Source organism: Oncorhynchus masou, unplaced genomic scaffold, assembly GCF_036934945.1.
Source record: "Oncorhynchus masou masou isolate Uvic2021 unplaced genomic scaffold, UVic_Omas_1.1 unplaced_scaffold_1273, whole genome shotgun sequence".
Classification (NCBI taxonomy): Eukaryota; Metazoa; Chordata; class Actinopteri; order Salmoniformes; family Salmonidae; genus Oncorhynchus; species Oncorhynchus masou.
In genome coordinates, this window is record NW_027002563.1 from 36,334 (window position 1) to 56,950 (window position 20,617).

The 20,617-nt window shown below is 40.9% G+C and overlaps 1 pseudogene; it reads right to left on the reverse strand.

Annotated features, from left to right (window-relative positions):
• Positions 1-20,617, reverse strand: part of LOC135530138 (zinc finger protein 845-like) — a 46,423-nt pseudogene that overhangs the window by 3,175 nt on the left and 22,631 nt on the right.

The following is a 20,617-nucleotide window of genomic DNA, read 5'->3' on the forward strand; positions in this document are numbered from 1 at the left end:
GCGGTTAAGATATCGTTTAGGACCATGAGCGTGGCTGAGGTGCACCCATGACCAGCTCTGAAACCAGATTGCATAGCAGAGAAGGTATGCTGAGATTCGAAATGGTCGGTAATCTGTTTGTTGGCTTGGCTTTCGAAGACCTTAGAAAGGCATGGTAGGATAGATATAGGTCTGTAGCAGTTTGGGTCAAGAGTGTCCCCCCCTTTGAAGAGGAGGATGACCGCAGCAGCTTTCCAATCTTTGGGGATCTCAGAGGACACGAAAGAAAGGTTGAACAGGCTAATAATAGGGGTGGCAACAATTTCGGCAGATCATTTTAGAAAGAAAGGGTCCAGATTGTCTAGCCCGGCTGATTTGTAGGGGTCCAGATTTTGCAGATCTTTCAGAACATCAGCTGAACGGATTTGGGAGATGGAGAAATGGGGAAGGCTTGGGCGAGTTGCTGTGGGTGGTGCAGTGAAGTTGACCGGGGTAGGAGTAGCCAGGTGGAAAGCATGGCCAGCCGTAGAAAAATGCTTATTGAAATTCTCAATTATGGTGGATTTATCAGTGGTGACAGTATTTCCTATCTTCAGTGCAGTGGGCAGCTGGGAGGAGGTGTTCTTATTCTCCATGGACTTTACAGTGTCCCAGAACTTTTTTGAGTTAGTGTTGCAGGAAGCAAATTTCTGCTTGAAAAAGCTAGCCTTGGCTTTTCTAACTGCCTGTGTATAATGGTTTCTAGCTTCCCTGAACAGCTGCATATCACAGGGGCTGTTCGATGCTAATGCAGAACGCCATAGGATGTTTTTGTGTTGGTTAAGGGCAGTCAGGTCTGGGGAGAACCAAGGGCTATATCTGTTCCTGGTTCTAAATGTCTTGAATGGGGCATGTTTATTTAAGATGGTTAGGAAGGCATTTAAAAAAAATATCCAGGCATCCTCTACTGATGGGATGAGATCAATATCCTTCCAGGATACCCCGGCCAGGTCGATTAGAAAGGCCTGCTCGCTGAAGTGTTTCAGGGAGCGTTTTACAGTGATGAGTGGAGGTTGTTTGACCGCTGACCCATTACGGATGCAGGCAATGAGGCAGTGATCGCTGAGATCTTGTTGAAGACAGAAGAGGTGTATCTATGAGGGTGCCCGTGTTTAAGGCTTTGGGGAGGTACTTGGTAGGTTCATTGATAATTTGTGTGAGATTGAGGGCATCAAGTTTAGATTGTAGGATGGCTGGGGTGTTAAGCATGTTCCAGTTTAAGTTGCCTATCAGCACGAGCTCTGAAGATAGATGGGGGGCAATCAGTTCACATATGGTGTCCAGAGCACAGCTGGGGGCAGAGGGTGGTCTATAGCAGATTGCAACGGTGAGAGACTTGTTTTTAGAGAGGTGGATTTTTAAAAGTAGAAGTTTAAATTGTTTGGGTACAGACCTGGATAGTAGGACAGAACTCTGCAGGCTATCTTTGCAGTAGATTGCAACACCGTCCCCTTTGGCAATTCTATCTTGTTTGGAATTAAAATGTCAGAATTTTTGGTAGTCTTCCTAAGCCAGGATTCAGACATAGCTAGAACATCCGGGTTGGCAGAGTGTGCTAAAGCAGTGAATAGAACAAACTTAGGGAGGAGGCTTCTAATGTTAACATGCATGAAACCAAGGCTATTACGTTTACAGAAGTCGTCAAAAGAGAGCGCCTGGGGAATAGGAGTGGAGCTAGGCACTGCAGGGCCTGGATTCACCTCTACATCGCCAGAGGAACAGAGGAGGAGTAGAATAAGGGTGCGGCTGAAAGCAATAAGAATTAGTCGTCTAGAACGTCTGGAACAGAGAGTAAAAGGAGGTTTCTGGGGGCGATAAAATAGCATCAAGGTATAATGTACAGACAAAGGTATGGTAGGATGTGAATACAGTGGAGGTAAACCTAGGTATTGAGTGATGAAGAGAGAGATATTGTTTCTAGAAACATCATTGAAACCAGGAGATGTCATTGCATGTGTGGGTGGTGGAACTAATAGGTTGGATAAGGTATGGTGAGCAGGACTAGAGGCTCTACAGTGAAATAAGCCAATAAACACTAACCAGAACAGCAATGGACAAGGCATATTGACATTAAGGAGAGGCATGCTTCGTCGAGTGATCAAAAGGGTCCGGAGAGTGGAGAGGTTGGTTGGGGGTCACGGCGATTTAGACAGCTAGCCAGGCCATCGATAGCAAGCTAGCATAGGATGGATGTCTGTTATTAGCCACCTCTTGCGTTTCGTCAGTAGATTAGTGGGGTTCCGTGTGATAGAGGGGATTAATCCAAATCACACAACAACAACAAAAATAAAAACAATAGATATAGCTAGAGGCCCAAGAAGAAAAAAAATTAACAATAACAATAAAATAAATAAATAAATTGTTCGATTGTCTATTCAGATAGCAGCCGATAAGACAGCTAATGACTAGCAGGCCGCAGATGGGCCCCCAGGCAACATCGCGACGGAGGAACCAGCCGGATAACTCCTTCGGGTAGATAACGTCGGCAGTCCTGCCGTGAAGGCCCGGTGGGGCTCCGCGTAGGCAGTGAAACGGGTCCGGATAGGTGACCGCAGCCCAGGAGTGTATAACAACGCCAGACCAGGATAGAAAACACTGAAGTTTCTAAAACTGTTTGAATGATGTCTGTGAGTATAACAGAACTCATATGGCAGGCAAAACCATGAGAAGAAATCCAAGCAGAAAGTGAGAAGTCGAATTTCAAAACAGTGCCTATTTAAATCCCTGATAGTTATGGATGTGCTTGCACTTCCTAGGGCTTCCACTAGACGTCACCGTCTTTAGAACCTGTTTTGAGGATTCTACTATAAAGGAGGGGCTCATAGGAGCTATTTGAGTGAGTGGTCTGGCAGAGAGCCTGGGTCTCATGACGCCTAGAGCAGGGGTGTCAAAGTCTCCCTAGAGAGTTAGCTCCCGTTCCAATGCTTTTCTTCAGACAATGAAATATATTCCAATATGATCAGATAAATGCAAACCTTATTGATGATATGTTAAAAACATCCATCCAAAGATTGATTGCAGACATGTTTTTGCAGACTTGTTTAAACTTGAACTGAGTAAAAACTAAATATGTGACCTGTAACAGAACATCTTTTGAGTTTTTGTCATGGACGAAATGATCGACTCCCACCGAAACCCCCGGTTCTCATGAAGATGGATTACTGGGCTGAACACGCCAATAAATATTGAAACAACAAGTGGCTAAATGGGAAATTTATGGAACAAATCAGTCATTTATTGTCAAGAACTGGGATTCTGGGAGTGCCTTCTGATGAAGATCATCAAAGGTAAGTGAATATTTAGTGACTTTTTTTAACAGAACTAATGTTTTGACTGAACACCAAGATGGCGGAGTTGTCTTTGGCTGTTTTTGGGTACTGAGCACTAATGTTCTCAGATTATGCTTTTTCCGTAAAGTTTTTTTGACATCTGACACAGCGGATGCATAGAGGATAAGTCCATCTTTAATTCTGTGAATAACACTTGCATCTTTTATCAATGTTTATTATGAGTATTTCTGGGAAATTCACCAAATGTTTTGGAATCAAAACATTTCTGCACATAACGCGCCAATGTAAACTGAGGTTTTTGGATATAAATATGCACATTATCGAGCAAAACATACATGTATTGTGTAACATGATATCCTATGAGTGTCATCAAAGGTTAGTGATTCATTTTATCGATATTTCTGCTTTTTGTGACTGCTATCTTTGGTTGGAAAAATGGCTGTGTGTTTTTAGGACTTGGCTATGAACTAACATAATCACATGTTGTGCTTTCGCTGTAAATCATTTTTGAAATCGGACACCATGGGTAGATAAACATCTTGTTAATCTTTCATTTGCTGTATTGGACATATTACATGAGTTACTTATTTTAAAAAAATATTTTGGAACACACATGCTTTGTTTAATGCCAGTGGCAGGCCATTGGTAAAAATAGAAAAGAGTAGAGGGCCTAGAGAGCTGCCCTGCGGTACATCACACTTTATGTTTAACATTAGAGAAGCTTCCATTAAAAATCCTCTGAGTTCTAGTAGATAGATTGCCATAATGTGGATTCAGAGCTGAGGTTGAAAAGCCATAGCACAAACATTCTTAAACAACAGGTTATGGTCAATAATATCAAAGGCTGCACTGAAATCGAACAATAGAGCTCCCACAATCTTCTTGTTATCAATTTCTCTCAACCAGTCATCAGCCATTTGTGTCAGTGCAGTACATGTTGAGTGCCCTTCTCTATAACCATGCTGAAAGTCTGTTGTTCACAGAGAAATAGCATTGTACACTGCTCAAAAAATAAATGGAACACTTAAACAACACAATGTAACTCCAAGTCAATCACACTTCTGTGAAATCAAACTGTCCACTTAGGAAGCAACACTGATTGACAATAGATTTCACATGCTGTTGTGCAAATGGAATAGACAACAGGTGGAAATTATAGGCATTTAGCAAGACACCCCCAATAAAGGAGTGGTTCTGCAGGTGGGGACCACAGACCACTTCTCAGTTCCTATGCTTCCTGGCTGATGTTTTGGTCACTTTTGAATGCTGGCGGTGCTTTCACTCTAGTGGTAGCATGAGACGGAGTATACAACTCACACAAGTTTTCAGATTGTGCAGCTCATCCAGGATGGCACATCAATGCGAGCTGTGGCAAGAAGGTTTGCTGTGTCTGTCAGCGTAGTGTCCAGAGCATGGAGGCGCTACCAGAAGACAGGTAGGTACATCAGGAGACGTGGAGGAGACCTTAGGAGGGCAACAACCCAGCAGCAGGACCGCTACCTCCGCCTTTGTGCAAGGAGGAGCAGGAGGAGCGCTGCCAGAGCCCTGCAAAATGACCTCCAGCAGGCCACAAATGTGCATGTGTCTGTTCAAATGGTCAGAAACAGACTCCATGAGGGTGGTATGAGGGCCCGACGTCCACAGGTGGGGGTTGTGCTTACAGCCCAACACCGTGCAGGACGTTTGGCATTTGCCAGAGAACACCAAGATTTGCAAATTCGCCACTGGCGCCCTGTGCTCTTCACAGATGAAAGCAGGTTCACACTGAGCACATGTGACAGACTTGACAGAGTCTGGAGACGCCGTGGAGAACTATCTGCTGCCTGCAACATCCTCCAGCATGACCGGTTTTGCGGAGGGTCAGTCATGGTGTGGGGTGGCATTTCTTTGGGGGGCCGCACAGCCCTCCATGTGCTCGCCAGAGGTAGCCTGACTGCCATTAGGTACATTAGATCCTCAGACCCCTTGTGAGACCATATGCTGGTATGGTTGGCCCTGGGTTTCTCCTAATGCAAGACCATGCTCGACCTCATGTGGCTGGAGTGTGTCAGCAGTTCCTGCAAGAGGAAGGCATTGGTGCTATGGACTGGCCCGCCCGTTCCCCAGACCGGAATCCAATTGAGCACATGTCTGGGACATCATGTCTCGCTCCATCCACCAATGCCACGTTGCACCAAAGACTGTCCAGGAGTTGGCGGATGCTTTAGTCCAGGTCTGGGAGGAGATCCCTCAGGAGACCATCCGCCACCTCATCAGGAGCATGCGCAGGCGTTGTTGGGAGGTCATACAGGCACGTGGAGGCCACACACACAACTGAGCCTCATTTTGACTTGTTTTAAGGACATTATATCAAAGTTGGACAGCCTGTAGTGTGGTTATCCAGACCTCCATGGGTTGATAAATTTGATGTCCATTGATAATTTTTGTGTGATTTTGTTGTCAGCACATTCAACTATGTAAAGAAAAAAGTATTTAATAAGAATATTTCATTCATTCAGATCTAGGATGTGTTATTTTAGTGTTCCCTTTATATGTTTGAGCAGTGTATTTGGTAAAACACAATTTTTCCCGACAGTTTGTTAAGAGCTGGCTTAGAACCAGTAAAGGCCGCTTTACGACTCTCGGGTAGTGGAATTACTTTGGCTTCCCTCCAGGCCTGAGGACAAAGACTTTCCTCTAGGCTCATATTAAAATATGTCAGATAGGAGTGGCTATAGAGTCAGCTACTGTCCTCAGTAGCTTTCCATCTGTTGTCAATGCCAGGAGGTTTGTCATTATTGATCGATAACAACATCATTTTTTAAGACAGCCAGCCAGACTCAGCCCACACTTTTAACTTTCAAACAAAATTCAATACTTGCACTAACAGTCCCTTTTACATGTTTTCATTGCAATATCATCTTTTTTTACACTTTTTTTCCTGATGAATTGTAAGAAAAATGAGATTGAAATTATAACATTGATCTTGTGGATTCCTAATGATGTTTAAGTTTATTATTTTTGTTGAGTTTGGTCACTGTGCAGGTGTTGTCACATTTGCGTGGTTCCACAGGTGCATGTTCATTAACCTGTTGATGCTCTACATTTTTGGATAAAACAAGATATTTTGCCAAAAAGATGTGCAGCCAGACTTATTAGCCAGAACTACCAAGATATTTTTGGCCCCATCTCTTTCAAGAAACATACAGTTTTTAGGCTCTGTTTTCCATCATCAATCCATGGAACAGTTCTAACAGTCCCTTTTTCTTCCCCAACAGGTACATGTTTATCAATAATTGGAAAGACCATAAAGCAATTTATCATCTGGTAAAAACAGGTGAATTTTTCCATGGGATAAGAGGAAAGCAATCCATATAAGCATACAATGAAGGAGAAAAAACACTTGAGGATTGTGTTTGTTCTCTGATGAATTGTTAAGAAAAATGAGATGTGAAATATCAATATACACGCAATTTAGAAAGAAATTTCTCCTCTCCTGTGTGGATTCTCAACAGAATGATGATTTTATTTATTTGGCATTCCTGGTTTTTGTGAAAACTTGGGCTAAAGTTACTCAAAATGCTATGCTGCCATCCTGTACCAAATTCTCCAACAGGTGCATATTTTGAAAATGAGATGACAGTGTTGTTAAGAAAAGGATCCTGAGAGCAGGCATTATTTTCATTTTATTTGCGATTTTCAGAAATCGTTAACAAGTGCGTTATGCTAATGAGCCTGAGGCTTTAGTCCACCGGATCCGGGATGTTAATTAATTGTTTATGGTTCATTGAACAAGCAATTGAATTGAATTTCGCGCTCTGCCTTTTCAGCGGAATGTTAGCCATAAGAAGTTAAGACTCCATAATGTTTCATCATTAGATGCTACAGGCCTCCTTTAAGACTCCATAATGTTTCATTATTAGATGCTACAGTTCTCCTTTAAGACTCCATAATGTTTCATCATTAGATGCTACAGTTCTCCTTTAAGACTCCATAATGTTTCATTATTAGATGCTACAGTTCTCCTTTAAGACTCCATAATGTTTCATCATTAGATGCTACAGTCCTCCTTTAAGACATAATGTTATATTATTAGATGCTCTCCTTTAAGACTCCATAATGTTTCATCATTAGATGCTACAGTTCTCCTTTAAGACATCATGTTTAGAATGTGTTCATTATCTATTCTACTCTCATCCTTTCAGTTTTAATAATATTTAATAATAATAATGTTATAATATGTAATAACTAACAGGGTTTCTTCCTTTAAGATTTCCATAGAAAATCGGATCAAATTTCATACAGAATTAGATTTTTAATACAGTCCTCCATTTAAGACTCCATCATATTTTCCACAGAATGTGTCATGGAAGCTCAACAACGCCCATCTGCTTTCCGTCAGATTATTCTTTTGTTTGTGGACTATCCAGGATCAGACTATGTGTCCTCAGTTTTCATGTTTTAATACTAAAAATAGTTTACATTCTCTATTTTACAGCCCATGCTTTGGCTCTGTAATTAATCTGTGTCCCTTTTTGTGTGTGTGTCTTCATCTCCTTTAGCTTTAGGGTGCCCAATCATATAATTATAATAGGTAATAACTAACTTTAATAACTAGGGTTAATACCTTCTCTTCATGTAGTCTGGTTTTAATGTTCAGCTAACAAAATATTTCTTTACCCCCTCTAACAATACCGCTACAGAATTAGCATAGTAGGCCATGTAATTTAAGGTAATCTGAAATATTTAGGACTAACTTATTCCTTGCCACCCATTCTGAAACTCACTGCAGCTCTTTGTAAGTGTTAGGGGGATTGACTGGGACAGGCAATGTAATATCCATAATGTTTTAAGGAATCTTTTTTTTTTTTAAACAAGCACCTTACATTGGATCATCTTGAAACTCTCTCTCTCTAAAGCTACCTTTCATCAAGGTTTTATATGGTCTATTGGTTTCTCTCTACTGGTTGTCCTGGTAACAGATACCAGTGGGCAGATCTATTGTATTTGTTCAAACTAAACAACAGGAACTTACTTTGTGTCAAATCTGATCCTTTCATCTCTTCTCCTCCTCTCACAGTTCCACTCAGCCCTGTTGTTTTCCTGCAGTCCACCAGCAGCACAGACAACCTCTTCATACCCAGCAGTAACGTGCTACCGGGAGAGGCACGACACATGGAATCCGGGAGGGTGGAAGGGCTAGCGTTGTCCTGTAACCATAAAGAGGGGACACAGACAGATATCATTATGGATGCTGATGTCACTGTTGTCATTAAGTGCTTTACAGAAACCCAGCCCAGACCCAGAGAGAGCAAGCTGTATGCTAGACCAGACCAAGCTGTACCATCTGGTGTTCTGATCTGGAGAGAATCTTCTCTTCCTCGTCAGCATCAGGATGTTGTTGAGGCTCCCCAGAGGATCCATAATAGTCATGTCTCTCTCCTGTGTGAATGAGAACATCAAACAGATGGTAAACGTACGACCATCTATTGCAATCACAGAGACTTACAAGAGGCATGAATATGTCTAAAAGGGCCTAAATTGGCCACTTTCATCATGATTTCCTAACAAAACATTTTTTTCATGCAAATGTGAAGGGTTTTTCCACAAAATAAGTGCCCTTTGATGTTTTAAGTAGAACATTTGCACCAATATTGCATGTTAAAAGCCTGTTATACTAGATGAGGAGAACTTTAATGTAGACCACATGGAGAATTCAATACATCTAATTGAAAAGTCCCGAAAATATATGAACCAATGGCAGATCGACCGTTTAACAATTTATACAGTACTGAACAACATATTCAAGTGTCGAACTTCAGTAGAATGCCCCTTAAAAACCCCACATTAGTTCAACAACGGCATAGTCCCTGTTTTTAAGACAGTACTCACTGGTGTTAATCAGATCTTCTGTCTCCTCCTCTTTCACTCCCAAAACGTCTTCCTTCTTCACCTTTATTGAGACAGCATCCTCTTCCTCTCTAAAAGGTTCGTTCTCTTCTTTCACTATAACAGCCTCCTCTTCCTCCTTTTTCATTCTGAAAGATTCTTTCTCCAAACAGCAGACCTCCTCTTCATTAGCAAGGGAGGAGCAGTTTAGTGAGCTCATGGTCAGGGATGTTAGCTAGCTAGCATTAGCGACTAGCCTAGCCAGTATCAATCTTTAACAAGTTTGCAAATTGAACAAGCACATTAGGTTAATGTTAACCAGTAGATACATCAACCGAAATGCGTTTAAAACACTGACATTAGCTAATGTACATTAACATAGTCTAAAGAATCAATCTTTCAGTTGTATGTTGTCTTGCAAGCTATCGAGGTGGTTGTAAGAGTTGGCGCCTTGTTGTTCCTGAAGAAGCGTCCCGTCCAGTCCATTATACGTCACGCAAGAAGCATCACCTGAAAGTCGCACATCGCCATCTGCTGGCTGGAGTGGGTAACGCAGTTTGGAAACAATAGTTACGACTCTAATTGTATTGGAAAGAACGTCATAATAATTTAACAATAAGCTGATATATTTTCTCTTACGTCTTACAAATAATATGTTCCTGTACACAGACGTAGAAGCTTAATATGAATATGTAGATGATTAATAAATACATCTATGAATAGGTAGTGTGTTAATATACATTTGCTCTGTTCATTTTCACATTGGTTTTTATTAGATGTGACCATACTATTCCCTTAAAGCCACGCTCTATAAGATACAAATCGTCCTGTAAACAACAGACCAAATGCATCACATGCAAATAGCACTTGATTATCTGTAGTGCTATACACTGGGTAGACAAAACATTAAGAACACCTGCTCCTTCCATGACCATAGACTGACTAGGTGAATCCAGGCTAAAGCTATGATCCCTTATTGATGTCACTAGTTAAATCCACCTCAGTCAGTGTAGATGAAGGGGGAGACAGGTTAAATAAGGAATTTTAATCAGTGAGATATGAGACATGGAGATATTCAGAGACATGGACGGGGTATGGTAGTAGGTGCCAGGCGCCCTGGTTTGTGTCAAGAACTGCACCGCTGCTGGGTTTTTCAGCTATTCAAGAAGAGTGGCGGGGTTTAAATGAGGGGAAGACAAGCCTTATTTCTATTACAGCATTTAAGTTACTTTGTTCAATGTAACAGTGGTAGGTTTAGGCTACAACATGATACTATAATTTTCCTATACCCATCATGAGGTGGCAACCTAGCCTATGAATGAAAGTTTAGAATGTAGGTTCACACAGGTCGAGAGAAAATTTTGAGGTCACTGACAGTGACACATTCAATATCGCCTTGCACACTCTCGCCTGCATCTAGCGGAAATAGAGGTTCTATTGGACAAATTCACGTATGTTTATCCTGGTTGTGTTCCGTTTAAGAAACATTTGTCAACAGAATCGGCTGAATGAATACGCCCCTGATCATGCATAAACACAGTTCACTTTCATTACAGCCACGTTCTTGCATATTCCTTCACCTTCTCCCTTTGTTTCTGGCATCTATGTGCACAACACAACACAACACAAGACCAATTGAGTCTCTTCTGAGGGAAAAGGAGGAGGTTTGTTTCTAGAGATAGATAAATTAGGGTAACAAGGACAGGACTGGATGGTCTTCAAGATAGATGGGAGAGGTTTAGGGTAACTGAAGATCTGGCTGGTCTTCAGAGATAATGGGGAGGAGGTAACTGAAGGGTAGGACTGGCTGGTCTTCAGAGATAGATGGGAGAGGTTTAGGGTAACTGAAGGATAGGACTGGATGGTCTTCAGAGATAGATGGGAGAGGTTTAGGGTAACTGAAGGATAGGACTGGACGGTCTTCAGAGATAGATGGGAGAGGTTTAGGGTAACTGAAGGATAGGACTGGATGGTCTTCAGAGATCGATGGGAGAGATTTAGGGTAACTGAAGCATAGGATTACAAACAAACTAAATATAACTATTGTATCACACATTGTCTGTAAAATGTACATAGTATGAATAAGCTGGACATAGAAGTCTGAAAGTTGTGGTGCATGAGTTTCCTCCAATCAGGGAAGGGGTGATTGGGTGAGTGGAAAACAAAGGAAAATATATGTTTATACATACAGTGCCTTTAGAAAGTATTACAAATGTATATGTATTTTTAAACAGAAATAACTTATTTACATAAGTATTCAGACCCTTTGCTATGAGAATCGAAATTGAGCTCAGCTGCATCTTGTTTCCATTGATCATCCTTGAGATGTTTCTAGAACTTCATTGGAGTCCACCTGTGGCAAATTCAGTTGATTGGACATGATTTGGGAAGGCACACACGTGTCTATATAAGGTCCCACAGTTTAATGTGCAAGTCAGCGCAAAAACCAAGCCATGAAGTCGAAGGAATTGTCCGTAGAGCGCCGGCACAGATATGGGGGAGGGAGTCAACAACAAAAAATATGCCGCATTGAAGTTCCCAAAGAACACAGTGGCTACCATCGTTCTTAAAAGGAAAAGTTTGGAACCACCAAGGCTCTTCCTTGAGCTGGCCGCCAAGCCAAACTGCGCAATCGGGGGAGAAGGGCCTTGGTCTGGGAGGTTACCAAGAACCTGATGGCCACTCTGACAGATATATAGAGTTCCTCTGTGGAGATGGGAGACACCAACACTTGCCTAAATAGCCCATATGCCACCATAGGAAGCGTTATGTGTTGTTCGCGATGAGCCTTGGTCAATTTAGCTCAGAGTATGCCACCCTATTCTATCTGTCACCTTTAAAAAATATATTTTCACCTTTATTTAACCAGGTAGGCTCGTTGAGAACAAGTTCTCATTTACAACTGCGACCTGGCCAAGATAAAGCATAGCAGTGTGAACAGACAACACAGAGTTACACATGGAGTAAACAATTAACAAGTCAATAACACAGTAGAAAAAAAAGAGAGTCTATATACATACCTAATCCTGCCTAATAGGCAGGCCAATCCTGGAGGAAAGTATTGGCTGTAAGAAGTAAGAACATAACATCTGGTTATTTTTAAATTACTTCTTATGACATTGCTTGCCAGACTGAACATTGTAATTCATATTTTCCAATTTGCGTGACCCACTCCAGTCAGCAGATGGCGATATTAATTTTTCAGGTGATGCTTCTTGCGTGACGTATAATCTAGTGGACGGGACAGGAGGCTTCTTCAACCGCGACAAAAGGCTTCTGATTTTAACCACGCTGTGCTTTGCTAGCAAACCTAAAACCGAAACATTGGAGCTCTTTAGACCAATCTTGTGTATATTACTCTTAGTGTTTTCAACATAATTAGCAAATGTGTTACATTGATACTGCACTAGGCTAATCTCCCGGAGCATAAACTCACTAATCTAGACGGAGAAAGAAACTGGTGAAAGGAGGCAAAGAAGCTTGAAGAATGAATAAGGAGGCGATCACATTGAAACAAGAGGATGATATTACAGTGAAAGAGGAATATGGGAACGAGGTTGTCAAAGTGGAAAAAGAGGTAGAAGCTTTCAGAATCAAAAAGGAGGAAGATGCCGTAAAATTGAAAGAGGAGGAAGACCCCTTTAGAGTAAAAGAGAGGATATCTCAATAAAAGAGGAAGACGTTTTGGGAGTGAAAAAAACTAAAGATCCGATTACCACTGTCTTAAAAACGGGCACAAACTATGCAGTTGTTTTTAAAGGGGCATTTACTGAAGTTCTACACTTGAATATGTTGTTCAGTAGTAGGAATTGTTTATTAAAAACGGCCATTGGTACATATATTTTTGGAACTTCAAAAATGGATTTATTGAATTCTCTATGTGGTCTATATTAAAGTGCACTTATTCTAGTATAGCTAGGTTTTAAAATATAATATACAGTGCATTTCTACTTAAAATATCAAGTGGACGCAAAATGCACCCATTTTGTGGAACGGCCCTTTTACATTTGCATCACAGTGGTGGGAAAAGTACGCAAGTAAAGTGAGTCACCCAGTAAAATACTACTCGAGTAAAAGTTAAAATATACTGAAGTATCAAAAGTATGTAAATCATTTCAAATTCCTTATATTAAGCAAACCAGATGGTGCCATTTTCTTGTTTGTTTTTATTTTATTGACGGATAGCCAGGGACACACTCCAACTCTATGACAATCTACAATTGAAACGTGTGTTTAGTGAGTCCGCCAGATCAGAGCCAGTAATGATTACCAGGGATGTTCTCTTGATTAGTGAGTGAATTGGACCATTTTCCTGTCCTGCTAAGCCTTCGAAATGTAATGAGTACTTTTGGGTGTCAGGGAAATGTATGGAGTAAAAAGTACATTTTCTTTATGTATGTAGTGAAGTAAAAGTACAATTAGTCAAAAATAGTAAAGTAGAGATTCCCTGGAAAGCTACTTAAATAGTACTTTAAACTATTTTTTACTTAAGTACTTTACACCACTGATCAAACAATATAAAAACAAAGATAATTAAAGTGGCTAATTTAGTCCCCCTTTAGATATGTATTCATTCCACCTGTAAGACTCTGTGATTGCAATAGTTTCCTCCAATTAGGGAAGGGGTGATAGGGTTAGTGGAAAACAAAGGAAAATATATGTAAGCAGATGTTATTGGTCACATACACATGGTTAGCAGATGTTATTGGTGACATACACATGGTTAGCAGATGTTATTGGTGACATGCACATGGTTAGCAGATGTTATTGGTCACATACACATGGTTAGCAGATGTTTTGGTCACATACACATGGTTAGCAGATGTTATGGTCACATACACATGGTAAGCAGATGTTATTGGTCACATACACATGGTAAGCAGATGTTATTGGTCACATACACATGGTTAGCAGATGTTATTGGTCACATACACATGGTTAGCAGATGTTATTGGTCACATACACATGGTTAGCAGATGTTATTGGTCACATACACATGGTTAGCAGATGTTATTGGTCACATACACAGATGTTATTGGTCACATACACATGGTTAGCAGATGTTATTGGTCACATACACATGGTTAGCAGATGTTATTGGTGACATACACATGGTTAGCAGATGTTATTGGTGACATACACATGGTTAGCAGATGTTATTGGTGACATGCACATGGTTAGCAGATGTTATTGGTCACATACACATGGTTAGCAGATGTTTTGGTCACATACACATGGTTAGCAGATGTTATTGGTCACATACACATGGTTAGCAGATGTTATTGGTCACATACACATGGTTAGCAGATGTTATTGTGAGTGTAGTGAAATGCTTATGCTTCTAAGTCCAACAGTATCAAACAGATAATATCTAACAAATTCCACAACTAAACCTAATACACATAATCCAGTAAAGGAATGGGAAATATAGAAGTATAAAACATGGATGAGCAGAAACACAGCAGCTAAGATGCAATATATAGTGAGGAATAGATAGTGAAGGATACAGTATTTACAGTTGAAGCTAAAGATTACATACACTTAGGTTGGAGTCATTAAAGCTCATTTTTCAACCACTCCACACATTTCTTGTGAACAAACTATAGTTTTGGCAAGTCGGTTAGGACATCTGTGTTAATGACACAAGTCATTTTTCCAACAATTGTTTACAGACAGATTATTTCACAATCCCAGTGGGTCAGAAGTTTACATACACTAAATTGACTATGCCTTTAAACAGCCGTGGAAAATTCCAGAAAATTATGTCTGAAGCTTCTGATAGGCTAATTGACATAATTTGAGTCAATTGGAAGAGCACCTGTGAATGTATTTCAAGACCTACCTTGAAACTCAGTGCCTCTTTACTTGACATCATGGGAAAATAAATAAAAATCTGCCAAGATCTCAGAAAAAAATGGTAGACCTCCACAAGTCTGGTTCATCCTTGGGAGCGATTTCCAAACGCCTGAAGGCGTCCTCTGGTCTGATGAAACAAAAATAGAACTGTTTGGACATAATGACCATCGTTATGTTCGGAGGAAAAAGGGGGATGCTTGCAATTCGAAGAACACCATCCCAACCGTGAAGCACACAGGTGGCAGCATCACGTTGTGGGGGTGAATCGCTGCAGGAAGGACTGGGGCACTTCACAAAATAGAAAGATCATGGGTGATGAAAATAATGTGAATATATTGAAGCTAAATCTCAAGACATCAGTCAGGAAGTTAAAGCTTGGTCGCAAATGGGTCTTTCAAATGGACAATGATGCCAAGCATACTTCCAAAGTTGTGGCAAAATGGCTTAAGGACAACAAAGTCAAGGTATTGGAGTTTGCATCACAACGCCCTGACCTTAATGCTATAGAAAACAGATCATTTTACCCTTTTAAAAATAGTTATAGGGGGGAGGTCCGGGGGATGTCTGTCTTTGAAAGGGTCATTGTAATACTTAAGATGTCCCCTTTACTGATGACCTAAACCTAAAAGTCAAGGGGTCTGAATACTTTCCAAAGAAACTGTAAGTGATTGAGGACAGAGCATCATTGCTATATTCTAATTAAAATCATTGACCCATAAGGGAACACATGACCAAAGCAATGCGTGACCCATGCAGAATTAAAACTATATTCATCTTAATGAGAAATATAATCGAATAAACAAATGTTTGCATAGCCAAAGACATGAAAACAGGTGGGAACATTGTATTTAGCTTGGATTGTCATTGAGAATAACAATAGACAATAGTTAATGTTGCTAGTTTAGGGATGAAGATAGTGAAGGTTCATCAATGTTAAGCATGTTTTTTAATTTGACGTGGAAACAATGTTTATTCAACCAGTGGGAGGCTTATAAAAGCCCACAGGAAAGTGGAATGAGGAACTCTTCATTGAGACAATCATGAAACTGCAATCTGTGGGTGAGTTGTAGTGGATATTATAATATAAGGATCTGCTGGAGTCCAAGTCAAACCAAGATTCTTTATTTCTGAGCTCAGAGAGAACAACAGAGTTTGGTATTTGGTATTTTACTAGGATCCCCATTAGCTGTTGCAAAAGCAGCAGCTGCCCCTCCTGCGGTCAACACAAAACATGACACATAATTGTCACGTCTCTCGTCGGAAAGCATGGACCAAAGCGCAGCGTGGTAAGTGTTCATGAATTTTATTTAATCAAAAAACATTCAAACAAAATAACAAAGAGAAGAACGAAGAGTTCTGTAAGGCAAATCAAGTATACAGAAAACAACTACCCCAAAAACACAGGTGGAAAAAGGCTGCCGAAGTATGATTCACAATTAGAGACAACAATAGACAGCTGTCTCTGATTGAGAACCACACCCGGCCACACCTGGCTGTCACGTGACAGCCGCTCTGTTCTGGGCCAGATGCAGCTTTACTAGGTCTTTCCTTGCAGCACTGGACCACACAACTGGACAATAATCAAGATGAGCCTGCATCTCTTTATTATGGCTAGACCTCTCCCCAGCTTTACAACCATTGAATCTATATGTTTTGACCATGACAGTTTACAATCTAAGGTAATGCCAAGTAATTTAGTCTCCTCAACTTGTTCAACAGCCACACAATTCATTACCAGATTCAGCTGAGGTCTAGAACTTGAGGAATGATTTGTACCAAATACAACACTCTTAGTTTTAGAGATGTTCAGGACCAGATTATTACTGGCCATGCATTCCAAAACAGACTGCAACTCTTTGTTAAGGGTTTCAGTGAACTCATTAGCTGTGGTTGCTGGTGCTTATATAGTTGAATCATCAGCATACACGGACACACATGCTTTGTTCAATGCCAGTGGCAGGCCATTGGTAAAAATAGAAAAGAGTAGAGGGCCTAGAGAGCTGCCCTGCGGTACATCACACTTCATATGTTTGACAGTAGAGAAGCTTCCATTAAAAACCCTGAGTTCTATTAGATAGATAGCTCTGAACAGAGGTTGAAAAGCCATAGCACAAACATTCTTAAACAACAGGTTATGGTCAATAATATCAAAGGCTGCACTGAAATCTAACAATAGAGCTCCCACAATCTTCTTGTTATCAATTTCTCTCAACCAATCATCAGTCATTTGTGTCAGTGCAGTACATGTTGAGTGCCCTTCTCTATAAGCATGCTGAAAGTATGTTGTTCATTTGTTTACAGAAATATAGCATTGCATTTGTTCAAACCATTTTTTTCCCAACAGTTTGCTAAGAGCTTGCTGCCAGCTTATAGGTCTGCTGTTAGAACCAGTAAAGGCCGCTTTACCACTCTCGGGTAGTGGATTAATTTGGCTTCCTCCAGGCCTGAGAATAAAGACTTTCCTCTTGGCTCATATTAAAAATATGTCAGATAGGAGTGGCTATAGAGTCAGCTACTGTCCTCAGTAGCTTTCCATCTAAGTTGTCAATGCCAGGAGGTTCTCTTTTCTCTTTCAAACATACAGTTTTTAAATTCCTCATCAATCCATGGAGCCTTAACAGTTCTAACAGTCCGTTCCTTAACAGGTACATGTTACTCAATAATTGGAAGAAGCCATTTCATCTGGTAAACACATTATAAGGCAACAATATAAGACAACGGGAGCACTGTGTATGTTCTCTGATGAATTGCAAGAAAAATGAGATGTGAAATATCAATATACACGCTAAGAGAAGTAATTTCTCTCTCCTGTGTGGATTCTCTAATGACGTTTAAGTGATTGTTATGAGTAATATGTTTTCCCAACATCTGAGCTTTTGTAAGCCTTATCCTCGGTGTCATGTTCTTTCAGGCTTCCTAAATTGGCAAAAGATTTGCACCCTGGGAGGAGTGGTAATGCATCTCCCCTCTGTGTATTTTCTCGTGTTGGTTCAGTCTGTTTTTCCGGTTAAAACTCCTTCCACACTGGGAGCAGTGGAAAGGCTTCTCCCCTGTGTGTATTCTCTCATGTTGTTTCAGGCTCCCAAACTGGTTAAAACACTTGCCACACTGGGAGCAGTGATAAGGCTTCTCCCCTGTGTGTATTCTCTCATGGGCTTTCAGGTGTCCTTTCTGGTTAAACATCTTTCCACACTGGGAGCAGCGGTAAGGCTTCTCCCCTGTGTGAAATCTCTCATGCTGTTTCAGCTCCTCTGACTGGTAGAAACACTTCCCACACTGGGAGCAGTGGTAAGGCTTCTCCCCTGTGTGTATTCTCTCATGCTTTTTCAGATCCCCCGACTGTTTGAAACTCTTCCCACACTGGGAGCAGTGGTAAGGCTTCTCCCCTGTGTGTATTCTCTCATGCTTTTTCAGATCCCCCGACTGTTTGAAACTCTTCACACACTGGGAGCAGTGGTAAGGCTTCTCCCCTGTGTGTATTCTCTCATGCTGTATCAGGTTCCCTAAAACGTTGAAACTCTTTCCACACTGGGAGCAATGGTAAGGTTTCTCCCCTGTGTGTATTCTCTCATGCTGTATCAAGTTCCCTAAATCGTTAAAACTCTTTCCACACTGGGAGCAGTGGTAAGGCTTCTCCCCTGTGTGTATTCTCTCATGTCGTTTCAGGTTCCCTAAATCGTTAAAACCCTTTCCACACTGGGAGCACTGGTGTCGTCTTGCTGGTTTGGACGTCCCTGGCTCTGGTTCCTCTGAGTCTGGTCTTTCTCCTGCCAAAGACAGTGTTTTTAAAAATAGAGACCCGAATGAAATCTCCACATGATAAAACAACAGTGCTATGAGAGTAAATCCTAATCAGATCTCTCAACCTGATGCCAAACAAATGTTTTACAAGTCAGAACACAAAAAACTAAACAGTTCTAGCACACTGAAGACACAGATTCCAATCGAGCAGGTGGTTCTAAATATATAACTTTCATAGCTGTATGATACAGAATGTGACCTACACACTTCCTTAAACATAAAATAACTAAATAAGTAATTTTGTGTAATAGTGTTTACATCGAAGACACAAAGCACACCAGTAACATTTACCCGTTGTCGATAGGGTGGACACTGAGAAAAATTACAAGATTGTATTAATACTGTTTAGCCATTGAATAGCTTTGATGGGTACTCTCTCATCTGTGTCTATGGGACCGAGTTGGGCCTCTGGAGCTTGAGCTGACAATTGATTCATGACTTGCTGATAGAAACCTACAGCTGGTATTACATAGACAAGATGTGTGTGTGTGTGGGGGGGGGGGGGGTAACCGAGAGCCTGGAGGAGTAGAACAAAATCCCTTAGTGTTCCAAGTCATCCTGGCATCTGGGCCGGGTTGGGGTTAAAACAACACCAGGTGCAGATGACCACAGGATGAACCCAGGATGGCTTGTGATGTCCCCCGATCAACATGGGAGGGGTGGAACCAGCCCCGACTAAGCATTTATAAGAGCTCTGTTTTTCATTCAAGGTTAAGCTCTCAGCAACACACTCAAGCGTGTGGGGTCAACCGCTTCATTATTGCAATAATTAATCAATATTAAATAAAAATTATTGTTTGAAGAAATGACAGTCTCTCTCAGTATACATGAATTTCCATGACAACACCCGCTGTGATCATTTATTTTATTTAGATGTTCACAAACTTTGTACATATTTTGTGTAAAGTAAAAATAATTTTGGGGTAGATGTTGCTAAAAAATATAAAACAACATGTAAAGTGTTGGTCCCATGTTTCATGAACTGAAATAAAAGACCCCAGAATTTTTCCATAAGCTCAGCTTATTTCTCAAAAATGTTGTGCACAAATTTGTTTACATCCGTGTTAGTTAACATTTATTCTCTGCCAAGATAATCCATCCACCTGACAGGTGTGGCATATCAAGAAGCTGATTGAACAGCTTGATTATTACACAGGTGCACCTTGTGCTGTGGAGAATAAAATGCCACTTTCAATGTGCAGATTTGTCACACAACAATGCCACAGATGTCTCAAGTTTTGAGGGAGCGTGCAATTGGCATGCTGACTGCAGGAATATCCACTAGAGCTGTTACCAGATAATTGAATGTACAATTCTCTACCAGAAGCTGTCTCCAATGTCGTTTTAGAGAATTTGGCAGTATATCCAACTGGCCTCACAACCACATATAACGACGCCAGACCAGGATAGAAAACACTGAAGTTTCTAAAACTGTTTGAATGATGTCTGTGAGTATAACAGAACTCATATAGCAGGCAAAACCATGAGAAGAAATCCAAACAAAAAGTGAGAAGTCGAATTTCAAAACAGTGCCTATTTAAATCCCTGATAGTTATGGATGTGCTTGCACTTCCTAGGGCTTCCACTAGACGTCACCGTCTTTAGAACCTGTTTTGAGGATTCTACTATAAAGGAGGGGCTCATAGGAGCTATTTGAGTGAGTGGTCTGGCAGAGAGCCTGGTCTCATGAAGCGCGCTCCCTAGAGAGTTAGCTCCCGTTCCAATGCTTTTCTTCAGACAATGAAATTCTCCGGTTGGAACCTTATTGATGATATGTTAACCTT